The sequence below is a fragment of the Coturnix japonica genome, chromosome 32, assembly GCF_054131305.1.
Source record: "Coturnix japonica strain WE chromosome 32, WE-NBRP24, whole genome shotgun sequence".
In the NCBI taxonomy this organism is placed as follows: domain Eukaryota; kingdom Metazoa; phylum Chordata; class Aves; order Galliformes; family Phasianidae; genus Coturnix; species Coturnix japonica.
The window spans coordinates 5,174,398-5,182,037 of NC_140694.1; the positions used below are offsets into that span (position 1 = coordinate 5,174,398).

At 48.5% G+C, this 7,640-nt stretch overlaps 1 long non-coding RNA gene across 1 annotated transcript; it reads right to left on the bottom strand.

Annotated features, from left to right (window-relative positions):
* Positions 1 to 1,482: 1,482 nt before the first annotated feature.
* Positions 1,483 to 7,248, bottom strand: LOC146755567 (uncharacterized). Its single transcript, XR_014938038.1, has 4 exons — positions 6,885 to 7,248; positions 5,150 to 5,221; positions 4,555 to 4,709; positions 1,483 to 1,718 (listed from the first exon to the last, which is right to left on the bottom strand). It is a non-coding gene; the product is annotated as an uncharacterized LOC146755567 (long non-coding RNA).
* Between the last annotated feature and the right edge of the window lie 392 nt (positions 7,249 to 7,640).

Here is a 7,640-nt window from a genome sequence, read left to right on the forward strand (position 1 = left end):
GAGTGGCGGCAGGACGAAGCAAATAAGCTTGAAGCAACAGAGCCACTGTCTTGAAAGTGATCCTCGTGCAGGTCCATAAGTTTTGACTCTGTCTGGACTTCATATGGGGCAGTATGACATCACAAAGGGGTGATATGATGTCACAAAGGGGCATTATGACGTCACAAATAAGCATTATGACGTCACAAAGGGGCATTATGACTTTAAAAAGGGGCATTATGACGTCACAAGGGGGCATTATGATATCAGAAAAGGACATTATGACGTCACAAAGGGGCATTATGATGTAACAAAGAAGCATTATGACATCACAAAGGGGCATTATAACATCACAAAAGAACATTATGATGTCACAAAGGGGCATTATGACATCACAAAGGAGCTTTATGACATCACAAAGGAGCTTTATGACGTCACAAAGAGCATTATGACGTCACAAAGGAGCTTTATGACGTCACAAAGAGCATTATGATATCAGAAAAGGACATTATGATGTCACAAAGGGGCATTATGACGTCACAAAGGAGCTTTATGATGTCACAAAAGGCATTATGATGTCACAAAGGGGCATTATGATGTCACAAAGGAGCTTTATGACATTACAAAAGAGCTTTATGACGTCACAAAGGGGCTTTACGACGTCACAAAGGAGCTTTATGACGTCACAAAGGGGTATTATGACATCACAAAGGGGCATTATGACATCCGAAACTGACATTATGACGTCACAAAGGGGCATTATGATGTCATAAATGAGCTTCATGATGTCACAAAGGGCATCATGACGTCAAAAGGCGCATTATGACGTCACAGAGGGCATTATGACGTCACAAAGGGACAGTATGACGTCACAGAGAAGCATTATGACATCACAAAGAAGCATTATGACATCACAAAGGAGCTTCATGACATCACAAAAGGACATTATGATGTCACAAAGGGGCATTATGACGTCACAAAGGAGCTTTATGACATCACAAAGGAGCTATATGATGTCACAAAGGGGCATTACGACGTCACAAAGGAGCTTTATGACGTCACAATGGAGCATTATGACATCACAAAGCGGCATTATGACATCACAAAGCGGCATTATGACATCAGAAAAGGACATTATGACGTCACAAAGGGACATTATGACGTCACAAAGGGGGCATTATGATGTCACAAAGGGGCATTATGATGTAACAAAGAAGCATTATGATGTCACAAAGGGGCATTATGACGTCACAAAGGGGTGTTAACATCACCCTGTGCCCAACTCCTCTCTACCTCCTATTGGCTCCCTCTCCCACCAATCCCCGCTCTCCCCTCCCCTTAGCCCCGCCCCCCGCCCCCGTTAGGCCCCGCCCTGCCCCTCACACCCCACTCCCTGCCGCCATCTTGCCCCGCTCCGCTCACCCACCTGCCCGGTGTCGCCCGGCCCGAACCGGGAACAGCTGAAGGGACGGGGAGGGCAGCAGAGATGGGGAAGGGGTCTAGGGCGGCCATTCTGAGAGACAGCCCTTCTGAGGGCTGAGCTGCAGGGCAGTGGAGAAACCCACCCGTGACCAGGGTCACATCAAAGCTGCATGAGGCTGTGTTACTAAACACAGTGCCACACGGCCTGCAAAACCATGCGGGGGGGACAAAACATGGCACGTACCTGGCAGTGAGATCACCTCAAGCTATCTGCAGCAGTTCCTTGTCGCTTTGCTCGGATGAAATGAGAGCAAAAGCTGCACCGAGGCAGTGGGTGGAGGGCGAGGAGAGGAGAGAGAAAGAGCAGGTCAGTGAGCAGGGCTAAGACAGTCATGGAATAACACACACAGCACAACCGTCCCATCCACTTGCTGCAAGTCATGCTGAGTCTCAGGCTACGTGATGCCTGTCCGCCCAGCAACTTTACGATGCTTCCACAACTGAGCAAAGAAGAGCTGCACCAAGCCCTTGGATGATGGATTCCCTGCTCCTGCTGGCTTCAGCCTTCTGCATTCCAATTCCAATCTAAACCATTCCTGCGGTGGTAGTACTTGAATCCTCATTTGGGGCTGGACCTCAACAGGTCAACACATCAGAAATAACACAACGTGCATCTGGAAGACGTGTCTCAAAGCCCAGAAAATCCAACTCTCTGACCTTGGCACAATTCACCAACCAAGAGCCAGGCCTTGACAACTTGGCTGATCTGGGCATGCGGGAGGGGGGCAGACAGTGGACCACAAGTGTCCATTTCCACTGCAGCTCCCTGTAGAGAACAGCACCAATCAGCAGGCGTGAATCAATTCATTCACAAGCTGCACAATGACTCTGTTCTTTACATGATAAAAAAACACACAGAGATTCCTGACCAAAAAGTTGGGAGTTAATAACGACCAAAGAGGTTCCTGTTTCTACGCCTCATCCTCTCACCCCAACTCCTGGGTGATGCCCACAGGCTTCAAGTCAGCTCTCAAATCCACTGAACTCCCGTCACGGAACTCCATCAAAAAGGATGTCACACATGTGACACTTACATACATGAGAATGTATGTATCAGAAACACTGATGCCAGCAGGAGCAGAGAGGCGATTGTCCCCCTGTACTCAGCACTGGTGATGCCACAACTCGAATTCTGTTTCCAGTTTGTGGCCCCTCACTGCAAAAAAGACACTGAGGCATTGGAACGTGTTCAAAGAAGGGCAACAAAGCTGGTGAGGGGTCTGGAGCACAATGGAGCCATATGAGAAGAGGCTGCGGGAGCTGGGAATGTCCAGCCTGGAGAAGAGGTGGCTCAGGGGAGACCTCATTTCTCTCTAAAACTTCCTGAAGGGAGGTTGCAGTGAGCTGGGGGTCGGCCTCTTCTCTCGTGTCATTACTGATAGAACTAGAGGGAATGGTTTCAAGCTGCGGCAGGAGAGGTTCAGGCTGGACATTAGGAAATATTACTTCTCAGAAAGGGTGGCCAGGCACTGGAATGGACTGCCCAGGGAGGTGGTGGAGCCATCCCACCTGGGGGTGTTCAAGGAATGACTGGATGTTGTGTTGAAGGACGTGGTTTATTGGGAGCTATTGGTAATAAGAGAACGGTTGGACTGTTCTTTTAGGTCTTTCCCAACCCTGGTGATTCTATGATTCTGTGATTCATACACTAAGAAGCAAGGAGAGGCTCTTTTGTTAAATCTTTCAATAGAGAGAAGAGTTGATATCTGCTTCTCCCAACAACAGAAACACGGAAACAACTTTCCAAGCCCACCTGCCATACAGTAGGCAGAAAACGCACATTGTAAAGGAGCACGCACATCCCCTCTGGCATAAGTCGAGCCCAAAACCCACCTTCAGATCTCTGTGCATTTCCCTTGTTTTACACCAATGCAGCCTCGCTGCAGCTCCGTGGGTGTCACACAAGGCCTGCATGTCCTCTTTCTCCACAAACCCCACCCTCAGGCCTTGCTCTGTGAGGATTGACACCTGAGCAAAAACAAGCACTAAGAACGAGAGTAAAGCACACTGGATTCGCCCTGGCCTGGCCCAAGCCACAGTCCTACCAGACAGACCCTGGAATGAAAACTGCTCCACAAACCACAGATGGACACCAGCACACAAGAAGTTGATCGGATACAATCCCATGCAAGCACCAAGCCTCCTAAAGAAGCTCTTTGCCATCAGCTCCTTCATCGCCTTTCCTTCTCACCTCAATCTTAAAGTGGCTTCAACATCTGCCAGCACGTCTTACCACGCACCTGCTCATCACACAGTGCTTCAACAGCAACAAATTTGCTTCCGGGGCCCTCCTTCAACTCACTGTGCTAACACTCATGATTCAAATTACACAGAAATCCTAGCAGAAGTTCTCAGTGAGAACTGCACCTAACATTCCTCGTTCTACAAGCAACAGCCACAACAAGTGGTCATGAAAATGCTTTCATCAAAAAGAAGCAGAGACGGCACGGCAGGACAGATGTACTCTGTGTGCACGTCTGAAGCCTTTTGAGAACCTCGTCGTTCTTCCTGCAGGACCCCTGTCTTCTGTTAAAAGCTGAACGGTCCCCAGAGCACCTGTTTCCATCAGCTGCCACCATCCAAAGCAGCCAGCCTTCTTACAGTCACCTGGCCCAAACATCCCTTTTGCTCTACACTTGATTCACAGAATCACAGAATTGTAGGGCTTGGAAGTGATGGGAGCTCGGCATGCACACCATCCTTCCAACAGCACATCCCAGCAGCAAGGGATCACAGCGCTGGCACAGCTGAAACAAAAAGGGTGTGCGAGTTTCCTGTTAGCACTCAGTGTAAACAAATCTACCACTGAGCAACACCGTGAGCCCCCACTCACCTCAGCACAGGTCAACCTGTAACCCCAGCCTTCCCCTATCCATGTGCACATGCACACCCATGTGCCACCCTGCCTGCTTTGCACACCTCCATGCACACACCGCATCGTGTGCCCTCCTTTGTATTCACAGACGTGTGCAAACCACCCCTGGGAACACGTACGTGCCTACACCTTCCACAAACACCCCTTTGTGTACACCTGTGTGCAACCCAACTCCTCAGCACACGCACACGTTTGTGCCACCCTGTCCACGCACTCACCACGTGCCCTCCAGCATCACTGCTGCCTCCTCTGGTACCAGACCCGCAGATGCTCCAGAGCTCATTAGCATGGACTTCCTTCCTCCCCTCAGCAGCTGCTCCTGCACTCACCTTCATTCCTACTCAGATACCGGCTGCTTCCAGCACCAGCTGACCTGCAAGACACAGAAAGGAAAGGTGGGAGTCATGCAAATCCCCAAGAAGCCCAAGGCTGCATCACCACCACGTATGGCAGCCTCAGGAAGTCAGCTGCAACTACAGACTTTGTCAGAATGGAAACAGGAATCGTCAGTTAATTGTGACCTCTGAACTCATTGCCACCATCAGAAACAGGCACTGAAATCGCTCACTTCACTGCAGCTGGTTACCTCCTGATTTTGGGAAAATGCAGACACGGAATTGAAGGACACCAGCAAAGTGACATCTACTTCATTGTAGGTGGTTAAGCTTGGAAGCAGGACTTGAGCAAGAAAAGCTTCTCAGCTCCTTGTAAGGCACTAAGTGATGGGATGATTTCCCATCCCTGCAGAAATCCTGACCTCTGCCACAGGTGGCTGAGTGACACAAAAGCTGTGTCCTTGGTTCCCAGCCTTACCTTCTCATGTCGTTCATCTTGCTCTGCAGCTCCTGCTCTGAATAGTCTTCTTATATTCCCACATGATGTACCCTGAAATACATCATTTAGTGAGTCTGAACAAAACATAAGACATTAATTGGAACTATGAAGAAATGTCTTTTGCACTTTACTTGGAGAATGTTCCATCCTATAACTTCTGCTCTCAATTGTAACACATGATTTTTTATAAAAAGAAAGATAACAAGTCAGCTCTTCAGTGTGCACATTGATGAAACTTGGTGAAATACAACTTTAAGAAAAGGTAATTTGAAAACTTCAATATTCTTATCAGAATCTCTGCTATTAGTTACCGTTCCAATGTTCTGATCTGATGATGTGTCTCTCAGAGCTGTTTTGTCACTCCCCCCCTCAAATGCACTTCAAGTGCTTTAGGAGCATCACTGGAATTTTGAATAAACTCGATATATCTTAGCAAAGCTGCTACAGCTGCACAACTGAAGTACTTTGGAAAAAAAAGAAATCTTTAATGAACGCTGAACAGTGTTATTTAATTATAATCCAGGTAATTAAATTAATTAAACCAAGGAAATCACCTTCCAGTCACTCAGCTCTCACCAGGGAAATCGCTTCCCTGCCAAGCAGATGCAACCAACACAAGCTGCTACATCACTCTAGGGCCCCACTGAGTCTTCCCAAGGGGTCTCCAAAGGCTTCCCTGTTGACTTCTGGGAACCTGGGAACACTCACATGGAAGCCAGTGCCCCCTAATGTGCCCCAGACGTTTCTCAGGGCCCCACAATTAGCTCTACAGACATCCAGACATGCCCCAGAGCAAGTATGTGTGCTGTAGGGAGCCCAAGAGACATTCCAGAGCACCCTAGTACTCCTCAGTGCACTCATGGATGCTTCACCTGTCTCTAAATATGCCCTACTGGACTTTGTTTTCTCTTCTGGAGCTTTCCTTAGTTCTCAGCTTTGCTTTCTCATGCCATTTATCTCGCTCCACAGCTTTTGCTCGCAATATTCTCTCTTGCATTCCCACCTTCCAACAGAATCACAGAATTGTAGGGGTTGGAAGGGACCTCTAGTGATCATTGAGTCCAACCCCCCTGCCATGGCAGGTTCCCTACACCACGTTGCACAGGTAGGTGTTCAGGCGGGTCTTGAATATCTCCAGAGAAGGAGACTCCACCACCTCCCTGGGCAGCCTGTTCCAGTGCTCCGTCAGCCTCACCGTAAAGAGGTTCTTGCACACATTTGTGCGGAACTTCCTATGCAGAAGTTTCAGCCCATTACCCCTAGTCCTGTCCCCACGCACTACTGAAAAGAGACCAGTCGTGCCACTATGGCCCCCACACCTCAGGTATTTATAAACCTGGATCAAATCCCCTCTCAGCACCGCCAACGACAACCCTCTGCACTCTGCCAGTCAGACAGTTCACGACCCACTTCACTGTCCACTCATCTATCCCATACTTCCTCAGCTTTGTTATAAGGATGTCGTGGGGGACAGTATCAAAAACCTTTCTGAAATCAAGGTAGACTACATCTGCCACTCTAGCCCCGTCCACCCAGCCAGTGACATCTTCATAAAAGGCCACCAGGTTGGTCAAGCACGACCTCCCCTTGGTGAACCCATGCTGAGTACTCCTGATAACCTCCTTATCACCCAGTTCTCTGGAGATGGCATCCAGCACAAGCTGTTCCATCACATTCCCTGGGACAGAGGTGAGGCTGACTGGCCTATAATTACCTGGCTCTTCCTTCTTGCCCTTTTTGAAGACTGCAGTGACATTGGTCATCCTCCAGTCTTCAGGCACCTCCCCAGTTCTCCAAGACCTCTGAAAGATTACAGAGAGCAGCTCAGCAATGACCTCCACCAGTTCTCTCAGCACCCGTGGATGCACCCCATGCACCCATCCCATGTATTTATGGACATTAATGTTTCCTAGGCAATCACAGACCACCTCTTCCCTGACTAAAGAGAAATCTCCTATTGTCCAGACTCTCTCATTAACCTCCAGGGTCTGGGATTTCTGAGGGAGAGCCTTTTCACTAAAGACAGAAGCAAAGAAGGCATTCAGTGTTTCTGCCTTCTCAGCATCCTCTGTTATCAGAACGCCTTCCTCCCCCCCTTGTTTTTTGTTTATTAGCAAACTATTAATATACTACAAAATAATAGCACTAATTACTAAGTAACATCACCATGCCAGCATCCCGACCACCTGCTTTAGAGATTTCTCCTTCATTTTGTGCAACACTTCAAAAACTGCAAAGGAAAAAAGCAAGTACAGAACCAGGACACCACTTCCCTCAGGATTTTACAGTCTCATTCATGTCTGACAGATGGAGGCCCTGACAACAAGAGCTGTGTCTGTCCATAACAAGGACTCACCTCTGCAGGTGCAGGGGCAGCTCTCAGAGAAGCCTTCTTCATTTCTGCTTTCTTCTCTTTTTGTCTTTTGACTGGGAGGTGGTGTTGATCTGCCTGAGGGAAGGGAGGCCCCTT